This window comes from Bufo gargarizans, chromosome 11 (genome assembly GCF_014858855.1).
Source record: "Bufo gargarizans isolate SCDJY-AF-19 chromosome 11, ASM1485885v1, whole genome shotgun sequence".
Taxonomy (NCBI): domain Eukaryota; kingdom Metazoa; phylum Chordata; class Amphibia; order Anura; family Bufonidae; genus Bufo; species Bufo gargarizans.
In genome coordinates, this window is record NC_058090.1 from 65,248,999 (window position 1) to 65,271,521 (window position 22,523).

Consider the following 22,523-nt stretch of genomic DNA (forward strand, 5'->3'; position numbering starts at 1 on the left):
GCGCCAACTCATAACTTCAGCAAATTTACAATCCGTAAATATTAACCTGTTCACAATAGGAAGACATCATTTTTCATCAACCAACTTAAACAGGCCACCAAAATAGAAAAAAAGAGGAAGAATCAAGCATAATGTTGCCACTGTTGTAGTCACATTTTGAATACGGGGGTACAGTTTTAGCCAGCACATTGTGGAATGGATACAGGAAAGATGGAGAGGATTCAAAGGTGTGAAGCAAGAGTAATAAAAGGAAAGCGAGATCTCTCTTACAACAAAGGGTGGGACGATTTGGGATTATGCAGAATGGAAAGAGATGCTTAAAGGGAACCAGTCATCAACTTTATTCTGCCATTAGTACAGGCAGCATAAAGTAGAGACAGGTGAGATGATTTCAGCGTCTGTCATTTTAAAATTGAAAAGGTAATGGTTGCCGAGAACTGACAATCATGGCAGACTGGGCCTGGAAGAGAGTCCCGGCCACCTGAGAGGAGTCCTGGTTATTCATGGATCCTGCTCTCCTGCCCACCTGCTGATGACTGTATCACAACTCTGTCCCATTCACTTCATCTGGGCTGGGCCTAGGTCACACGACTGATTAATGTGACGTCACAAGCCTAGGAAGAGGCCTATGCACTCACGGAGTGGCCTCTTCCGAGTTTTCTCCCTTTCTCTCTAGTAGAGAACTGACCATCATCAGCAGATGGACAGGAGAGCAGGAGATTAGGAATAACCAGGACTCTTCTCAGGTAGATTTGACTCAAGGCCTGGGCTGCAATGATTATGATTCTGGTTCTTGGCAACCACTTACCTTTAGCTGATATGTGACACATCGCTGACATCAGCATTTCTGTCACTATTTTATGCTTGCCTCAGTGAGGTTGGCAGAAAGTTGATGACATGTTCCCTTTAAAGGGGTTGTGCAAGAATGGCCACTTCTGTAAAGAGAAGTACATTTGCATGCTTTCTGCTCCTTCTCCTCCAGACCTTCCCTTGTGGAAGACAGCAGGTTTAATCTCACCTGCAGGCAATGACTAGCCTCAGTGGAGACCAGCTCTCCTTACGTCATGACAAACTGTCACATGACACAGCGATTGGCTGCAGAGGGAGCCCAGCAGAGCATCTCACGACGGGGGGAGCCGATAAGTAGGCTTTCCTTTACAGGTTACAAGTGCACCATCCCCTTTAAGGCTAGGTTCATATGTGAATGATCAGCTGCAGATCTGCTACTGCTGACTTTCATGGATCATATCTGCAGCATTGCAGGGTACCAGTAATATTAATGGATTTGCAGCAATTCTCATTCACATGTGGGAGAAAAGAAAAACGGGAGAAGCTTTTCTAGGCAAAAGTGTTAGGTTTAAGGATAAGACAAATTTATCAAACATGCAACATTTGATAAATGTGGCATAAAGTACTCCAACACAGACTCAAGCAAAACGGACTTCAGATCCTTCACCCGCCCCTGAAGTGTCTATATACTGCAGCCCTAGAGCAGGCATCAGATTACCGGCACCCGTGCTGCGCAAGCCGCCGTGCTCCAGTGAGCGTTGTGGCCTCCTTGCCGTTTACCAAGTGGCTTTTCTTTGTATCACAACTCTGTCCCATTCACTTCATCTGGGCTGGGCCTAGGTCACGTGACTGATTAATGTGACGTCACAAGCCTAGGAAGAGGCCTATGCACTAACGGAGCGGCCTCTTCATACAGCAGCTAGGCGGGGGTCCCAGGAGTCAAGCCCCCACCAAACAGATATTGATGACCTATCAAGGCATCAATGTGCAAATCCTGAAAAATCCCTCTAATTATTTTGCATATTCTAAGCCAAATGAATGGTACTTCCCAAAATCTACAAAAAGAGATAAAAGACCAAATATCAGAGGACTATCAGGACTGGAAACTTAACAGGTAGCCAATGTGCCTGAACATTTGGGGGCACATTTTCGAGGCCTTAATAAAGGCCCATAGGTGGCGGTGCATCCGGCTCTCCGTAACTTCAGCGCATCCAGAGCTAGTTCTAAATGTAAGACAGCTTCCTAGGTGTCTTACATTTAGACCATTTTCTACGCCCAAAACAGTCGTAGGAAATTGGGAATGAGACGGGACTGCTGGCTCGTCCCCTTCCCCACCCACTATTTTAGATCTGGCGTAAGCAAAAAAAAGTTGCAGACAGTGCCTGAAATACGCTCAATTTAGGCGTACTTCAGATTACATCATGACTCCCTTTGATGTATAAGGAAGCTTTTATTACTAGCTACCAAATCTTACCTTGGCTGAGGGGTTGGTGTCATTAGTACGGAATATGTCATCAGAAAATTACCTGCTGTTTAAATCACTTTTTTATGTTTAACATTTTTAAAATAATTTATGTTATTTTTCATTTTCTGTGTCACTTTTTATATTTAAACAAAAAATCCTGCAGTTCTCACGCTGGCCTCTATGTCTAATAATTGGCGCCACTTCTTTGTTTCTACAGATCACTTTACTGCAGTTCACTCAGTGTAATCCTGCCTGTAATGATATCACCTCTGTGTATAGACAAGACAGGGTTAATCAGAAAATAAAAACAGATTAGAAAAAAAAAAGTTTATGTGCTACTATCTAATTTTTACTGGGAGATAACATTTTAGTGACTCTGCATGGTGTGACATTGAGCCAAGAATAAGGCTGTGTTTCTATTGCAATAGCTTAATCTCTCCCTAAAGACCTACCAACATGTTGGGCAAGCAGATCTCAGCAGGGATACAACCATGGGAACTGACCACAAATGCAGTAACTGTCAATAACTGACACATCTTTCTACTAATCACTAAAACCAACGTCTCCCAAGTAACTCATGTATATGAAGTAAATGTAGAACCCATACAGTGAAGTTATTACATTTACTCCCATCGCAGGTCGCCAGTTGGTGCTCAGTGGATAGCAATGTCCACCTAACTAGCCGAGTCCATGCTCCGTTACTCTCTGCATACAGATCCTCTGGTCAGCAGCCACCTGAACTAGCTTTCTGCCCTGTCTCTGTGGTAGCACAGTATTATAGCTGCAGCTTTTTAGTTTGGTAAAGCTCTGCATTCTGTGGATACAAACCCAGTATATGCTCAATTAATTGTCTGACTACATTATATTTTCAATGGAGTGCACACTCAAGGTGTCTTCGTACCAAGGATCCCATGTTGACTATTTGCAAAGGAAGTAAGAATGTACTACATGATCAGCTACCAGAGAGCCCATCTCAACATACAAATCAGCAGCAACACTAAGAGGGACACAGGGAAGAGAAGAAGAAAAAAAAAAAAGTTAAAGACAAACTTTACCCCTAGGTGAGTTAAGCTTCCAAGTTGCTGCCACTTTTGGGGGGTTTATACTGTAGTGGTACCTGGGCTCTTCAAATGTGACATGGCACCTGAGAACCATTCCAACAAAATCTGCCCTCCAAAGCCATATGGCACTCCTTCCTTTTTGAGTCCTGCCCTGTGCCCATATTCAAGAGAAAATAGGTAATTTTCTCATGTTACTGTGAAAATTAAAAATTCTGGGGCTAAAGCAACATTTTCACAGCCAGGTGCTTCTAAATTCTATGAAACAAATGTGGGGGTCAAGCACTTACTACACCCCTCGATAAGTTGAGCAGTGCAGTTTCTAAAATGGGGTCATATCTTGGGGGTTTCTACCGTAGGAGAACCTCCGGGTCTTTTCAAATGAGGCATGGTACCCAAAAACGATTTCAGCAAAATCTGCCCTCCAAAAGCAATATGGTACCCCTTTCCCTTCTGAGCCCTGCTATGTGCCCAAATAGTAGTCTACAGCCACATATGTAAACTGTAGTATCATGGTAATAAATATGTTGGTTTGGTTTGCTGTTAACCCTGTGCTGTGCATAGAAAAACTGATTTCTATTGGAAAATCTGCCAAAAAAGTGAAAAAAAATTTAATTGCACTTTCAGTTTGCTTTAATTACTGTGGAACACCTAAATGGTTAAAGGGAATCAGTTTTATGGTGCTTGGTTCTAACAGCTCCAGAACATGTCAATGAGTTTACATATTCATGGGCTCTCCCCGCCCAACCGCCTCTGATAGGTATTTTTTTTCCATACGAATCGGCAGCAGGAGGGCGGGGAAAGCCGTGAGCTCAAGAATATGGAGACACCTTTGGCATGTGCTCGAACTGTTTAACACAAGTTGGTCAAATGACCCGGCATTTTGCTAAGGAGACTTGTCACTGGTTTGTGTTGCCCTTATTTAGGACACCTTAAAACTGGTGACAGATTCCCTTTAAGAAAACTTCTACAATCAGTTTTGAATAATTTTAAGGGTGTATTTTCTAAAATATATATTATGTAAACCCCTTAAACTCACTTCAGAACTGAACTGGTAATTAAAAGGGTTGTCTGGTTTCCAATATTCATGACCTATTCTCAGGATAGGTCATCAATATCCGATGGGCAGGGGTCCGACTACTGGCACCCCCACCGATCAGCCGATGAGAATGCTGTGCCCCTGTGAGTTCTCTTCACCGTTTACCTGCTCGTCCGCAACACAGCTCCGTCAACCCATTCACTTGAATGCTAGAGGGCGATTGTGAATCAAGTAAATAGGACGGATGAGCTGTAATTACACCTGCTCGACGCTGCAATGTCGACAGCATGCAGGTAAGAGAAAGCAGCGGGAAGCCGGGAGTCAGCCACAAGCCGATCTTACATTGATCACCTAACCTGAGGATGGATCAATATAGGAAACTGGACAACTCCTTTTGGAAATTTTCTTGAAGATGTGAAAAATTTCTTCTAAATCTCTGAGCCTTCTAACATTCTAAAAAAATGAAATGACATTTACAAATTGATGCCAACAGAAAGACAAATGATGAATGTTAAATTATTTTATGAGGTATCAGTCTTAAAAGGAGGAAAGATTCTAATTTAGAAATTGGCATATTTTTCAAAATTTTCTGTACATTTCGAATTTTCTTTTAAAGAGTAAAAGGTAAAACATTTTCGAAAGTTATGAATCTTGAAGGTGAAAACTGTCTCACTCCTGATGGGGTTAAAAACGTAAAATGACATTATGGGAGTTGGAAAGAATAAAAAAAATTTAAGACATAAGGTAAAGGACATAACTATTTCTAGTTATTTAGCAAACAAAAAGGTAAACAGCTACATAAAGTAAGAATAGACAACAGATTTTACCAGACACATGTCAAAACAGTCTGCGACTATCGAAGAAGCATTGGCTGAGATCTCAAGTATGGAGAACATTAAAATAGCTACAAAAAATTATGTATATAAAAAACCTGCTTCGCTAACTTTGGGAAAAATATGCAAATTTGATTTAAAGGGAACCTGTCACCTGGATTTTGGGTATAGCGCTGAGCACATGGGTTGCTAGATCGCAGCCAGCACTTCCGCAATAACCAGTCGCCATAGCTCTGTATGCTTTTATTGTGCAAAAAAATAAAATATATAGATGAGTCCTGTCTCCTCCATGCTTTAGAGAGGAGGCCAGCATTTTCTGACTCTGAGCCCAGCCACGCCCACTGTGAAGGAGCCCAGCACCACCCTGCATCCTCCGAACCTCCTCCTTGCTCCCCAACGTCACAAAGCTAGAGCGCCGTAATCCCACGATGCGCGAGCTAGCGCATGCCTAGTTCGTTCCCCGAGGCTGATGCCAACACAGGGAAGGAACACTATGCAGACACTGCGCATGCACTAGATCGCGCAAAGAAAGATTACAGCGCTCTAGCTTCGGGGAGCAAGGAGGAGATTTGGAGGATGCTGCGTAGTGCTGGGCTCCTTCACAGTGGGCGTAGCTGGGCTCCGGAAACGTTCGTAACAGCTCCTTGGGCTTTTTACTTGCCTCATTTACACGTGTGTGTGTGTATATGTGTATGTATATATACATATATACATACACATATATATTATTATATAAAAACGAACAGCACTCCTGGAATCCACAGAAAAGGTTTTTCTTTATTCACCCATGTGATGCAACGTTTCGGCTCTGAACTAGAGCCTTTCTCCAGGCTTGAGAAAGGCTCTAGTTCAGAGCCGAAACGTTGCATCACATGGGTGAATAAAGAAAAACCTTTTCTGTGGATTTCAGGAGTGCTGTTAGTTTTACTATTTATATACCAAGGGGTAAGCAGCTCATTCCATATATTATATATATATATATATATATATATATATATATATATATATATATATATATATATACATATACATACATACATACACATACATACACACACATACATACACAGTACAGACCAAAAGTTTTGGACACCTTCTCATTCAAAGAGTTTTCTTTATTTTCATGACTATGAAAATTGTAGAGTCACACTGAAGGCATCAAAACTAGGAATTAACACATGTGGAATTATATACATGACAAAAAAAAGTGAAACAACTGAAAATGTCATTCTAGGTTCTTCAAAGTAGCCACCTTTTGCTTTGATTACTGCTTTGCACACTCTTGAGCTTCAGGAGGTAGTCACCAGAAATGGTTTTCACTTCACAGGTGTGCCCTGTCAGGTTTAATAAGTGGGATTTCTTGCCTTATAAATGGGGTTGGGACCATCAGTTGCGTTGTGGAGAAGTCAGGTGGATGCACAGCTGATAGTCCTACTGAATAGACTATTAGAATTTGTATTATGGCAAGAAAAATGCAGCTAAGAAAAACGAGTGGCCATCATTACTTTAAGAAATGAAGGTCAGTCAGTCCGAAAAATTGGGAAAACTTTGGAAGTGTCCCCAAGTGCAGTCACAAAAACCATCAAGCACTAGAAAGAAACTGGCTCACATGTGGACCGCCCCAGGAAAGGAAGACCAAGAGTCACCTCTGCTGCGAAGGATAAGTTCATCTGAGTCACCAGCCTCACAGGTTAACAGCAGCTCAGATTAGAGACCAGGTCAATGCCACACAGAGTTCTAGCAGCAGACATCTCTAGAACAACTGTTAAGAGGAGACTGTGTGAATCAGGCCTTCATGGTAGAATATCTGCTAGGAAACCACTGCTAAGGACAGGCAACAAGCAGAAGAGACTTGTTTGGGCTAAAGAACACAAGGAATGGACATTAGACCAGTGGAAATCTGTGCTTTGGTCTGAGGAGTCCAAATTTGAGATCTTTGGTTCCAACCACCGCGTCTTTGTGCAACGCAGAAAAGGTGAACGGATGGACTCTACATGCCTGGTTCCCACCGTGAAGCATGGAGGAGGAGGTGTGATGGTGTGGGGGTGCTTTGCTGGTGACACTGTTGGGGATTTATTCAAAATTGAAGGCATACTGAAGCAGCATGGCTACCACAGCATCTTGCAGCGGCATGCTATTCCATCCGGATTGCGTTTAGTTGGACCATCATTTATTTTTCAACAGGACAATGACCCCAAACACACCTCCAGGCTGTGTAAGGGCTATCTGACCATGAAGGAGAGTGATGGGGTGCTGCGCCAGATGACCTGGCCTTCACAGTCACCGGACCTGAACCCAATCGAGATGGTTTGGGGTGAGCTGGACCGCAGAGTGAAGGCAAAAGGGCCAACAAGTGCTAAGCATCTCTGGGAACTTCTTCAAGACTGTTAGAAGACCATTTCAGGTGACTACCTCTAGAAGCTCATCAAGAGAATGCCAAGAGTGTGCAAAGCAGTAATCAAAGCAAAAGGTGGCTACTTTGAAGAACCTAGAATATGACTTTCAGTTGTTTCACACTTTTTTGTTATGTATATAAATCCACGTGTTAAATATATATATATATATATATATATATATACACACACACACATATATACATACACATTTTAAATTATATATAATCTTTTTTGACAATAAAAGCACAGAGAGCTATGGGGAATGGATATTGCGGATGTGCTAGCGGCAATCTAGCAGCCCATGTCCTCAGCTCTATACCCAAAATCCCTTTAAATGTCATAAAGATGTATTTTTTTGTTTTTCAATGAAACTCATGGATGGTATTGTGTCTCAGGGCTTTTTGGATCACTGAAATGATCTCAAACACCTGTGATAATTAGTTGCCAGGTGAACCAAATTAAAGGAACTTCTTAACCGCTCCAGGACCGCCGTACGCAGGATTGCGTCCTGCCGGCGGCCCTGCTCTTCTGGGTGGACGCATATACACGTCCTCCCGCGATTTCCTGTGAACGCGAGCACGCAGGCGCGCGCGCTCACAGGAACAGAAGGTAAGCGAGTGGATCTCCAGCCTGCCAGCGGCGATCGCTCGCTGGCAGGCTGGAGATGTGATTTTTTTAACCCCTAACAGGTATATTAGACGCTGTTTTGATAACAGCGTCTAATATACCTGCTACCTGGTCCTCTGGTGGTCCCTTTTGTTAGGATCGACCATCAGAGGACACAGGCAGCTCAGTAAAGTCGCACCAAACACCACACTACACTACACCCCCCCCCCCCGTCACTTATTAACCCCTTATGAACACCTGATCACCCAATATAAACTCCCTGATCACCCCCCTGTCATTGATCACCCACGTCAGGCTCCGTTCAGATGTCCGTATGATTTTTACGGATCCACGGATACATGGATCGGATCCGCAAAACACATACGGACGTCTGAATGGAGTTTTACAGGGGGGGTGATCAATGACAGGCGGGTGATCACCCATATAGATTCCCTGATCACCCCCTGTCATTGATCACCCCCCTGTAAGGCTCCATTCAGACGTCCGTATGATTTTTACGGATCCATGGATACATGGATCGGATCCGCAAAACACATGCGGACGTCTGAATGGAGCCTTACAGGGGGGTGATCACCCATATACACTCCCTGATCACCCCCCTGTCATTGATCACCCCCCTGTCATTGATCACCCCCCTGTCATGCTCCATTCAGACGTCCGCATCTGTTTTGCGGATCCGATCCATGTATCCGTAAAAATCATTCGGACGTCTGAATGGAGCCTTACAGGGGGGTGATCAATGACAGAGGGGTGATCACCCATATACACTCCCTGATCACCCCCTGTCATTGATCACCCCCCTGTAAGCCTCCATTCAGACGTCCGCATGTGTTTTGCAGATCCGATCCATGTATCCATGGATCCGTAAAAATCATACGGACGTCTGAATGGAGCCTTACAGTGGGGTGATCAATGACAGGGGGGTGATCACCCATATACACTCCCTGATCACCCCCTGTCATTGATCACCCCCCTGTAAGGCTCCATTCAGACGTCCGCATGTGTTTTGCGGATCTGATCCATGTATCCATGGATCCGATCCATGTATCCATGGATCCGTAAAAATCATACGGACGTCTGAATGGAGCCTTACCAGGGGGGTGATCAATGACAGGGGGGTGATCAGGGAGTGTATATGGGTGATCACCCCCCTGTCATTGATCACCCCCCCCCAGTAAGGCTCCATTCAGACATTTTTTTGGCCCAAGTTAGCGGAAATATATATTTTTTTTGTTTGTTTTTTCTTACAAAGTCTCATATTCCACTAACTTGTGTCAAAAAATAAAATCTCACATGAACTCACCATACCCCTCATGGAATCCAAATGCGTAACATTTTTAGACATTTATATTCCAGACTTCTTCTCACGCTTTAGGGCCCCTAAAAAGCCAGGGCAGTATAAATACCCCACATGTGACCCCATTTCGGAAAGAAGACACCCCAAGGTATTCCGTGAGGGGCATATTGAGTCCATGAAAGATTGAAATTTTTGTCCTAAGTTAGCGGAAAGTGAGACTTTGTGAGAAAAAAAAACAAACAAAAAAATCAATTTCCGCTAACTTATGCAAAAAAAAAAAATTTCTATGAACTCGCCAGGCCCCTCATTGAATACCTTGGGGTGTCTTTTTTCCAAAGTGGAGTCACATGTGGGGTATGGGGTATTTATACTACCCTGGCTTTTTAGGGGCCCGAAAGTGTGAGAAGAAGTCTGGGATCCAAATGTCTAAAAATGCCCTCCTAAAAGGAATTTGGGCACCTTTGCGCATCTAGGCTGCAAAAAAAGTGTCACACATCTGGTATCGCCGTACTCAGGAGAAGTTGGGGAATGTGTTTTGGGGTGTCATTTTACATATACCCATGCTGGGTGAGAGAAATATCTTGGTCAAATGCCAACTTTGTATAAAAGAATGGGAAAAGTTGTCTTTTGCCAAGATATTTCTCTCACCCAGCATGGTTATATGTAAAATGACACCCAAAAACACATTCCCCAACTTCTCCCGAGTACGGCGATACCAGATGTGTGACACTTTTTTGCAGCCAAGGTGGGCAAAGGGGCACATATTCCAAAGTGCACCTTTCGGATTTCGCAGGCCATTTTTTACACATTTTGATTGCAAAGTACTTCTCACACATATGGGCCCCTAAATTGCCAGGGCAGTATAACTACCCCACAAGTGACCCCATTTTGGAAAGAAGACACCCCAAGGTATTCCGTGAGGGGCATGGTGAGTTCCTAGAAAAAAAAAATTGGCGCAAGTTAGTGGAATATGAGACTTTGTAAGAAAAAAAATAATTTAAATAAAAATCATAATTTTCCGCTAACTTGTGACAAAAAATAAAGTTCTATGAACTCACTATGCCCATCAGCGAATACCTTAGGGTGTCTACTTTCCGAAATGGGGTCATTTGCAAAAAAATAGTTAGGAAACATCACAGGTGCTCAGAAAGTCAGAGCTGCTTCAAAAAGCGGAAAATCACATTTTTTTTTTTTGCCCAAACATTTTTTTTTTATCAAAGACGTGTAGAACAATAAATTTAGCGAAAAATTTATATATGGATGTCGTTTTTTTTTGCAAAATTTTACAGCTGAAAGTGAAAAATGTCATTTTTTGCAAAAAAAAATCGTTAAATTTCGATTAATAACAAAAAAAGTAAAAATGTCAGCAGCAATAAAATACCACCAAATGAAAAAGCTCTATTAGTGAGAAGAAAAGGAGGTAAAATTAATTTGGGTGGTAAGTTGTATGACCGAGCAATAAACGGTGAAAGTAGTGTAGTGCCGAAGTGTAAAAAGTGGCCTGGTCATGAAGGGTGTTTTAGCTAGCGGGGTTGAAGTGGTTAAAGGCTATGTACACCTTTGGAGGCAATTTTTTTTTATTGGATTGCATTTATTTTGAGCTTAAAATGATTTTTTCAATTGGTGAAAAAAAAAAAAAGGAAAAAAAAGAATTATGAAGACTTTATATACAACCCTCTTTTTATATATGCTTCTTTGTATATATAGCAGACCCCTTTCCATATCATTGACAACCTTTTTTTTTATCATTGCTCACTTAATTTTTATAGTTTGCATTTGATTTATTCTTAATTCAACCATAAACACACCCTGTGAATAGGAAACCTCCCCCTCTTTTACCTTGTAACATTTTAGAAAAGCACTTTCAATGAAAAATGCCTTTGGAACGCTTGTGCGCTCCACACACAAACAAACACCTACTCCTGAGACTACAGCCCCGGAGGTTCCAACGTGGAACGCATATGCGTTCCACCTACGAGCGCTACCCTTGGCTACCTGTCACCGCCAGATCTCTGAGAAGTTCTGATAGACATTCTTCAATACCTCCTGCATGATGTTCTTTTGTTTTGCTTTCGCTTTGACATCTCTCCTCCCTCTCCCAGCTGTCATCTATTAGCAGTGATTGCCTCCCTATATATCTCCTCCCATACTGCCTCACTTTGCGGTTTATATTACTTCCTGGATTGTGTTCTCTGCTTGAAGTTGCTACAACTGGTTCTTCAGATAAGTCTATTTCTGTATTTGTTGTTTTCCTGTTAGCTTGATTCTAGGTGACCCTGACTCCCTCCATATTAAGTGCAGGGAGCCGGTGGTAGTGTCCCCTCACTATTCTAGGGTTTGCAGGTGTCACTCAGTCTAGGTACGTGGACATGCAACTTTCTATCACTGAGATTTTTGCATGGGCTGAGAAGACAGGGAGAGCTTCAGGGCTTTAATAGGGCTCACCCTTTTGTTCCTTCGTTTTGGATCAAGCCAGTCGGATCCTTATTTGTAACTTCTTGTTTTCTGCTACACCATCCGTGACACTACCCTTGGTTAACCGCTAAGGCCAGGAATATCGGAGGTGCCGTTATTCGAGCACATATGAGCTCCACTAGAGTCTCTACCACTGCCACCAATGTTATAAATAAGATCATAACACTTCTAGTTCTAAAGTGGAACATAATTTGCGTTCCACTAATGATCTTCCTAAATGAAGTTGAATGTGTTCCAAGCTGGAACGCAAACCCTCATTTCCGACCCTACATTCCATCGCTGGCGGGAACTCACTTCTATCCAAAGGGGTAAGTCGGCACGTTGTTCTTGTATATGATTTTTATTTTGTTGCATTGCCCTGAAAGGGGACATAGATTGTAACCCCCGAAACACATTGAGCCAATTTATGAAAAGGTTATTGATAAAGGTGCAACTATCTGGCAGACATCGATTTTTTTAACACCACACAAGCGACCACAGCGGGGGGGGGGGGGAGTTCGAGACCTGTTGGTGTTTTGAGTTTATCCTTCAGGCATCCGCCCTGGTGAAGTAAGTTGATACATTCTATCATTATTTTTATTTGATAATTCCATTTATACTTCCTTTTAGCCACACAAATTACTTTTAACACAATTGATTTTATAAAGGATTCTAGTTGACCTGTGAACTAATTTAAAGTACAACATTGAACCCTTGTTTTTCATAACCATCTATAATTGCAAAAAATAATCTATAACTATAGCCCATAGCTATCATTACAGCTTGATATTTAACAAATATTCTTCCTTTATACCTAGTACACAATAACAGTATTATATTTATATTTTAAACAAACTAAACAAGCTAAGTGGAAACTCATCTAACCACTTTCTCTCTCCCCCCCCGACATCCATCTCTATATCCTTCTGTTTTGGGAAACTCCTTTCCCAGAATATCTAAGTATAACCCTCTATTTTTCCCTGTTCGTCGTTTGTCTCCGTGCACCAGTGAAACTATTCCGGAACATGCAAATAGTGATGAGCTGATGCGCATTAATTAGTAATAATTCCAAATGGTTTTCGATATGCTCCTGTAGTTGCTTTCATCATTTTTTTCTTCATTTTGGACTCTCCTGTCTCATTTTCACCACAAACCTAAATCTCTCTGGTTACATACTGTATGTAGCACTCCCTGCTGCTGTGCCCAACCAAACCCATGATGCACCTCTTTATCTGCCACACTTTCAGCACTTTCCGTAAAGGTGGGTTTACACTGCCAGATTTAGAATTAATGTTCCTACGAATGTTCAGTCCTGAAAATCTGCCCGTCTAAACGTTCCGATCACATGACGAATGAGCATAATGCTTGTTCATGCGGCGATCCTGCAGATAGAAACAGTAATTGGAGTGCATGCACTAAGCAGCAGATCGTGCAGTCTAAGGCTACTTTCACACTAGCGTTCGATCGGATCCGTTCTGAACGGATCCGATCATAATAATGCAGACGGAGGCTCCGTTCAGAACGGATCCGTCTGCATTATTTTAGCATATAACAGCTAAGTGTGAAAATAGCCTCGTACGGATCCGTCCAGACTTTCAATGTAAAGTCAATGGGGGACGGATCCGCCTGAAGATTGAGCCATATTGTGGCATCTTCAAACGGATCCGTCCCCATTGACTTACATTGTAAGTCTGGACGGATCCGCACGCCTCCGCACGGCCAGGCGGACACCCGAACGCTGCAAGCAGCGTTCAGCTGTCCGCGCGGAGGCGAGCGGAGCGGAGGCTGAACGCCGCCAGACTGATGCAGTCTGAGCGGATCCGCTCCATTCAGACTGCATCAGGACCGACGAACGCTAGTGCACGAGCGGACCGACGAACGCTAGTGTGAAAGTAGCCTAAGGCTACTTTCACACCTGCGTTCGGTGCAAATCCGATTGCATTATTCTTTCAAAAAAGTCTAAGTCAAAACGTATCCGTTACATTGAAAGTCAATGGGGGACGGATCAGTTTTCAATTGCACCATATTGTGTCAGTGAAAACGGATTCTTCCCCTAGCTCTGTATCGTCAGGCGGACATCAAAATGCTGCATGCAGCGTTTTGGTGTCCGCCTCAAAAGCGGAACGGAGACCAAACGCAGCCAAACTGCTGCATTCTGAACGGATCCTTATCCATTCAGAATACATTGGGGCTGAACTGATCCGTTTTGGGCCGCTTGTGAGAGCCTTGAAACTGATCTCACAGGCGGACCCAGAAACGGCAGTGTGAAAGTAGCCTAAACAGGCATTGACAGACCACAATGAAAAATGGAAGATAGGAGCTATAAAGGTGAAAGAAATGCATTACAAAATTACAGCTAGCTTTATAAATGATTTTGCAGGATGTTGATGAAAAAAAGTGCAGTCAGTCCCCATGTTAACACCTTCTACCCCGGGGCAGTTTTAACCCTTCTGCCCAGGTCATTTTTTGCAAATCTGGAATAACTTTGGAACACTTACTTGTTGAAGCCATTCTGGGACTGTTTTCTAGTGACACATTGTACTTCATGATAGTTATAAATTTGAGTTAATATATTTTACCTTTATTTATGAAAAAAATCCAATATTTACCCCAAATTTTTAAAAATTCACGATTTTCAAAATTTCTATTTCTCTGCCTTTAAAACAAAAAGTGATACCTCATAAAATATTTATTATTTATTACTTTACATTCCCCATATGTCTACTTCATGTTTGGATCATTTTGTAAACGTAATTTTTTTTTTTTATAGGACGTTAGAAGGCTTAGAAGTTTAGAAGCAAATCTTGAAAATTAAGAACATTTCCAAAACCCACTTTTTAAGGACCAGTTGAGTTCTGAAGTCACTTTGTGGGGCTACATAGTTTACCCCTCATAAATGACCCCATTGTAGAAACTACACCCCTCAAGTTACTCAAAACTGATTTTACAAACTTTGTTAACCCTTTAGGTGTTCCACAAGAATTAAAGGAAAATAAAGATGACATTTCTGAATTTCACTTTAGCAGATTTTTCATTTTAATCCTTTTTCTTTAACACATTGAGGGTTAACAGCCAAACAAAACTCAATATTTATTACCCTGATTCTGCGGTTAACAGAAACACCCCACATGTGGTTGTAAACTGATGTAAGGGCACACAGCAGGGTGCAGCAGAAAAGGAGCGCCATATGGTATTTGGAAGGCAGATTTTGCTGGACTGGTTTTTAGATGCCAGCCTCCCTGATGCACCCTTACAGTGAAAATCACAAAACAGTGACTACATTTTGGAAACTAGGGGATAAGGTACCAGTTTTATTGGTATAATTTTTGGGTACATATGATTATTTTGATCATTACACTTTATTGGGGAAGTTGTCAATTTTTTTTTAATTTTGGCACAGTTTTTATTTATTTTTACAGCATTCACCTGAGGGGATAGGTCATGTGATATTTTTATAGAGCAGATCATTACGGACGTGACAATACCCAATATGTACACTTTTTCTGATTTATTTCAGTTCCACACATTAATAGCTTGTGTGTGTAAAATACAAAAAAAAAATGCCTCTAGTAGCACACACCACAGCTTCTAGCGCCACCTGCTTTGGGTGTAAACTACTTGGGCTACTTTCCCATTACGCTTTAGGTTTGTGAGATTAGTTCAGAGCTCTCAAAAGAGGTCCAAACAGATCAGTTTTGCCCTATTGCAATCTGAATGGAAAAGGATCCGCTCAGTTTGCCTCCGTTCAGTCACCATTCCGCTCTGGAGGCGGACATCAAAATACTGCCTGCGTAGTTTTGCTGTCCGCCTTACGAAGCCGAGCTAAAAAGGCACACAATGTAAATCATTGGGAACAGATCCGTTTTCTCTGACAATAGAAAACGGATCCGTCCCCCATTGACTTATAATGGTGTTCAAGACGGATGCCTAGAAGAAATAATACATGGCTATAGAAGACCTAATACAACCGGATCCGTTCATGACGGAAGCATGTGGTTGTATTATTGTAACGGAAGCGTTTTTGCAGATCCATGACATCCGCAAAAAACGCTAGTGTGAAAAGTAGCCTTATCCCACTATAAAAACTGGTAAAAATAAAAAATTAAAATAATTTTTTTTCCCAGGTATAAGAAAAAATTAATGCTAAAATAAAATTGAGATAAGAAAAAGCTCCAGATTAAAGAAAAATATTTGAATAACTGGAAAATAAAAAAAGTTTGTACTTTCAGAAGCTGCATGTACTGAAAAACAAAAAGGTAATGTCCATTTTATTAACTACTTTCATTTCCCACGTAATAACTCCGCAGAATCTTTTTGTGACCACCATTCCTTTATTATTCCTTCTAGAACTTCCCCATTCAAAGTGCCCTGTCTGACCCAGAAAGTAGCAAAAAGTCTTAAAAAAGATTAAAATAGACAAATCGCCAGGACCAGAAGGCATACACCCATTTATCCTTAGGCTACTTTCATACTAGCGGCAGGACTGCTATTTCGCCGTGCCGCTGCTCCGTCCCCATTGACTATAATAGGGAAGGGGGCGGAGCTCCAGAGAGGCCGCTGGACTTAAAAGTCGGACATGCAGTACTTTCAGTCAGTCGGCATTTTGTCGTGCAGCGCCGGAGCTCCACCCCCTTCCCCATGATAGTCAATGAGGACGGAGAAGCAGTCCGGCGGCATGGCGAAATAGCGGCAGGACGGATCTGAAAGGGTGAACAGCCTGTCTGATCCGTCCTGCCACTAGTGTGAAAGTACCCTAAGGGAATTAAGTAATGTCATAGCCAGACCCTTATTTCTGATATTTGCAGACTCTATACTGAGATGGAATGTCCCACAGGATTGGCGCATGGCAAATGTAGTGCCAATATTAAAAAAAAAAAAAAGGGTCCAAAAACAGAGCCTGGAAACTATAGGCCGGTAATTTTAACATCTGCTGTGGGTAAACTGTCTGAAGGTTTTCTAAGAGATGCCATCTTGAAGTACCTCAATGAAAATAAGCAAATAACGCCATATCAGCATGGCTTCATGAGGGATCGGTCATGTCAAACTAATTAAATCAGTTTCTATGAGGAGGTAAGTTCTAGACTTGACAGCGGCGAATCAATGGATGTCGTGTATCTGGACTTCTCCAAAGCATTTGACACTGTACCACATAAAAGGTTAGTACATAAAATGAGAATGCTCGGACTGGGAGAAAACGTCTGTATGTGGGTAAGTAACTGGCTCAATGATAGAAAACAGAGGGTGGTTATTAACGGTGCATACTCAGATTGGGTTGCTGTACGGGGATGAACGATCACTGTTCACACAGAACAATCTACTACCCAAAAGGGAATGACTCTGGTTCCCGCATCAACTAAGCTTTCAAACGATCAAAACCGGTTTGCTAATTCACTATGTGATCAGTGGCACCTTTACACAAGGCAATTAGTGGGAAAGCTCCTTCCTGATAATTGACCCAATCGTCAGCAAATGAAAATAGGCCTTATAGAAAACAGTCCATAGAAAATAGACCTATAACGTGGATTCTTTTCATAATAAAATTCACATCGGAACCAGTCAATGCCACAGAAGTCGATGTTTCTGCATTCCCACATTTAAACCATTTTCATGTACAGCTCGTTACCTAGAAAACATTTCCATGGAGACAGAAATACTCATAGTAGAGTTTTCAATCCAGAAATAAAAGTGGCCATATATAGTACATGCAATACACCACAGGCAAGCTACTGAACAAATCAAGAATAGCTCTGTGTGTCACCACTCTGACAAGAACAAATGAGGCCGTCACCAAACAGAACGGAAACATGCTCTATAGTAAAGCTATAATAAACACATCAGAGGACGACATATACTAGTAAGTGCGGTTACTACATCTACAGCAGACAAGATTACTGACACTATGGGCAGTCAATGTTTAAAGAAAATCTGTTACATCAACCACTGCCATGTAGAACAAAATACCTTTTTTGATGTACCCTTCATCCTGTGCTTCTGGGTTATATTTTCAAGTAAATACACTTTTTGCATTAGGCAAATTATCTTTCAAAGACGCCCAGGAACGCCCCTCTCCGGTGCCCAGCCTGCACTCCATCAGAGCTCAAGCATGCCTGTCCTGGGCCGAAACTACATGCCCACCGCCCCCACTAATGTCATTGTGGTAACTCCGCCTACATATGCCTCCTACAACGTCCCATATATTCTCCCTCAGCCGGATGCAAACAACTCACTACAAACGTCACTGGGCTCAGCACATGCCCAGTGACATTTGAAGCTGGTGCCCTGTGGAAGATATGTATCGTGCAGGCAGTCCGTGGTACTGCGCAAGATTTCATGGCATTGTAGGAGGCATTTATGGGCAGAGTTACATCACCTCAATAATGTAGCGGGTGGAAGGGGGCGGGGGGGTTGCGGACAACCGTGCGGGTGTGGGGGCGTAGTTTTAGCCCTGGAGAGGCGTGCTTGGGCTCTGATGGAGGGCGGGCTGGGCACTGGAGAAGGGACGTTCCTGGGCAAATTTGAAAGATAACGCCCCTCTGGGCATCTTACAACATAATTTGCATTATAGAAAAGGTGGATTTACTCAAAAATGAAAGCCAGAAGCACAAAATGAAGGGTACATGGATACGGATCCGTCTGACAAATGCATTGAAATACCAGATCAGTCTATCCGGTGTCATCCGGAAAAACGGATCCAGTATTTATTTATTTTTTTCACCGACTTAAAAGTTCTGCGCATGCGCGGACTGGAAGAACTGATCCGTCAATGCGGCAATTTTAATGCCAGCACTAATACATTTCAAACGGAAATTAATGCCGTATACGGCATTCCAGCAAGTGCTAAGGATTTTTGGCTGGAGAGAAAAATACAGCATGTTGCAGTATTTTCTCTGGCCAAAAAAAAATAAAAGAGGGACTGAACTGATGCATCTTAAACGGAACGCTCTGCATTCAGAATGCATTAGGATAAAACTGATCAGTTTTTTTCAGGTATTGAGCCCCTGTGACTGAAAAACTCTAGTGTGAAAGTACCCTGAGGCCAAAACTGCTTTCCCTCACTTCCAATACACACTTGCTGTAGCCAGCAGCTCCCTGCCAGCCAATCAGATTGGATTACTGAGAGACACGCCTCCTCACTCTGAGGCCTATTGCAGGCATGCAGTGTGAAGGACCGCCCCTCCGTCTTTTGTTTATACTAAAAGAAAGACAGACAAGCCCTAGCAATGGTCTTTTAAGAGAGCAGTGGAAAGGGACAGGGGACATTAAAGAAAGCTGTTATTATAACGTAACAGATCTTTTGACAATCATTGACAGGCTTGGGGTCTATTCACACGTCCGCAAAATGGGTCCGCATCCGTTCACCGATTCCTGGTCCAAAATTGGAGAAGGCTCTGTACTCACCGCTTCCTGGTCCTCGGCTGCGTACAGCACGAGGGCGCTCAGTGACCTCACGCTGTGCACACCAGTTCACAGAACAGCTGACAGAGGAGAAGTTAGATGATCGCGGGCAATGAGGAGCGGCGGCGGCCAGGAGCGGTAAGTGCTTTATTTATTTTTGTGATCGGAGGCTGGGGGCCAATTAACATATGGCTGGGGGCTGATATGAGGCATGGAGTACTGATATGAGGCATAGGGGTCTCATCTGAGGCATGATTGGGGGTCTTCTTTATATTGGGCTCTGATCTGAGGTCTTATTAACATTGGGGATCCGATTGTGAGCTGTGAGCTTAAGTCCGATTAATATTGGGGGCCTGACCTGAGGGGTGTAGTAATGAAAAATATTTTTTTTTATATTTTCCTCCTCTAAAACCTTAGGCGAGTCTTACGGGCTGGTGCATCTCATCGGGCAAAAAAAAATACGGTAAATTGCCATGTCCCATTTGAAGACCTCCCCAAAAAAAGAACCCCATTTTGGAAACAGGATAAGGTGGCAGTTTTGTTGGTACTATTTTAGGGTACATATGACTTTTGGTTTTTCTATATTACACTTTTTGCGAGGCAAGGTAATAAAAAATAGCCGTTTTGGCACAGTTTTTATTTTTGGATATTTACAATGTTCATCTGACAGGTAAGATCATGTGCTATTTTTATAGAGCAGGTTGTTACGGATGCGACAATGCCAAATATGGATTGTAGTGGGATGAGGTGACGGTTAGACGGTACTATTCTGTTTTTGATTGCTTGGTGTTGCACTTTTAGGTTTTATTTACATTTTTTGACGGTGTTCACCTGAGGGGTTAGGTCAGGTGATATTTTTATAGAGCCAGTCGATATGGACGCAATGATACCCAATATGTCTACTTTTCTTATTTTTTTACAATTTGTTTTACTTTATTTTGGGAAAAGGACACTTTAGTTGAAACTTTAATTTTATTTAAAAAACTAAACTTTTTTTCACTTTTTATACTTTTCAGGGTTTGATCCTTGTTTCAATACAGTACAACACATTATGTATTGAAAAGTAGTGCGGAATCCAGCTCTTTATAAACAAAGGATTCTTTATTCCTAACGGTTAAAAAATTCCAACAAGATGCAAGCTAGTCAGTCTACGTGTTTCGGACCCTTGTATTTTGGCCCTTACTCATGACATACATAACCCATCAGTTGTTTCCTATATACCCCCATTCCATCTATCCAGAAGGATTACGGTATCACATGATCGGAGTACAAAACTAATTAAAATCTGAACACATGATTCTCATTGATAGAAATTCCAAAAAAACATACGAGTTAAAAACATACATGAAAAACCTTTCTCTTTGTGCAGGAAAAATTTGTCAATGGTATTGCAAAATCAGGTCATGCTTTTTATTTAGACCTGTAGGGGAACAAGTTCCCAGCTGGGACATCCAGAAAGCTTCTCTGTTGAGGAGCTTTCTCCTATGCTCTCTACCCCTTATAGGCGCAGTAACTCTTTAAATTCCTTGTACCGCCAGTGCTAATGTATCGCCTTTATGAAATAACGAAAAGTGTAAACTGGCTGCGGAGACATTGCGAGTCCTGTAGTGCAGTACATATGAGATGTGTTTACATATTCTAGTTTTTATTTGATTTGTGGCACAACCTACATATTAGAGCAAACACTCTTCACAAGTGATAAGGGAAATGGCAAACTCTGTGTTACAATTAAGATATGTTTTAATCTCTTAACTTTTTGCCATTTGCCGTAGATTTGAAGTGCTTATTCACCCTCATGTGGTCACAGTATATACATCTACCATGGCCACTTTTGTAACTGCCCTTGCAGGAAAGCCACACAGGCTTAGTTACAGAGGTGTCTTGAAATAAGCTCGGACTAAATCATAATCCCCAATGTCGGGGCTTTACGTGCCAAACACCTAATTTCACTTGTTGCCAGGGTGGTCCATTCCTTATCTTAACTAAGGGTCCATTCACATGTCAGCAAAATGGGTCTGCATCCATTGCGCAATTTTGTGAAAATTGGGACTCATCCCTGAACAGAACGCCTCTCCAACGTGCCAGACGCCATCGAATGTGAGCATTTGCCCACTCAAGTCAGTTACGACGACGAACTGCAGTCAGGTCCAGACCCGATGAGGACGACGCGCATGCAGATGAGCTTCCCTGAGACGGTTTCTGACAGTTTGTGCCGAAATTATTTGGTTATGCAAACCGATAGTTGCTGCAGCTGTAGTGGGTGGCTGGTCTCAGACGATCAGGGAGGTGAACATGCTGGAGGTGGAGGTCCTGGGCTGGTGTGGTTACATGTGGTCTGCGGTTGTGAGGCTGGTTGGATGAACTACCAAATTATCTGAAACGCCTTTGGAGACGGCTTATGGTAGAGAAATGAACATTCATTACACGGGCAACAGCTCTGGTAGACATTCCTGCAGTCAGCATGCCAATTGCACACTCCCTCAAACGTTGCGACATCTGTAGCATTGTGCTGTGTGATCAAACTGCACATTTCAGAGTGGACTTTTATTGTGGGCAGTCTAAGGCACACCTGTGCAATATTCATGCTGTCTAATCAGCTCCTTGATATGCCACACCTGTGAGGTGGGATGGATTATCTCAGGCAAAGGAGGAAGTGCTCACCAACACAGATTTAGACAGATTTGTAATGGGTTATTTGTGTAATGTTTCAGATCTTTGAGTTCAGCTCATGCAAAATGGGAGCAAAACCGAAAGTGTCGCGTTTATATTTTTGCTCAGTATAATCTGCTTTTTTAATTAGTATTCCCAATTCCATGCCCTTAGATAGGATATAGAACATTTTGATTTGGACCAAGGGGAGAGGGTTGCAGTTCAAAGGAGAATAGACAGCAGTGTAATCTAACATATTCTGGACTTTTGTCTTCTAGACGTAGCTGTCCATCACTGCAACCACTCCCCCCTCGTCCACCTCCTTAGTTACCAAATCCTGCTTTCTCATTAATTCTTGCAGAGCCCCAAATTCTTCGATATATTAGTATATACCGGGACTCTCATGTTTGTTGCCTGGTTTTGTTTTATCATAACAAACATAGATCCTTTTCTACCAAATCCTGAAAGCGATCCAGGGCAGGAGATCTAGACCGCAGGGGATAGAAATCCCTATTCGATGT

The 22,523-nt window shown here is 42.4% G+C and overlaps 1 protein-coding gene across 2 annotated transcripts in view; it reads right to left on the reverse strand.

Annotated features, from left to right (window-relative positions):
* Positions 1–22,523, reverse strand: part of ARHGAP5 (Rho GTPase activating protein 5) — a 118,585-nt gene that overhangs the window by 42,635 nt on the left and 53,427 nt on the right. The gene's annotated exons all lie outside the window — the stretch shown is intronic.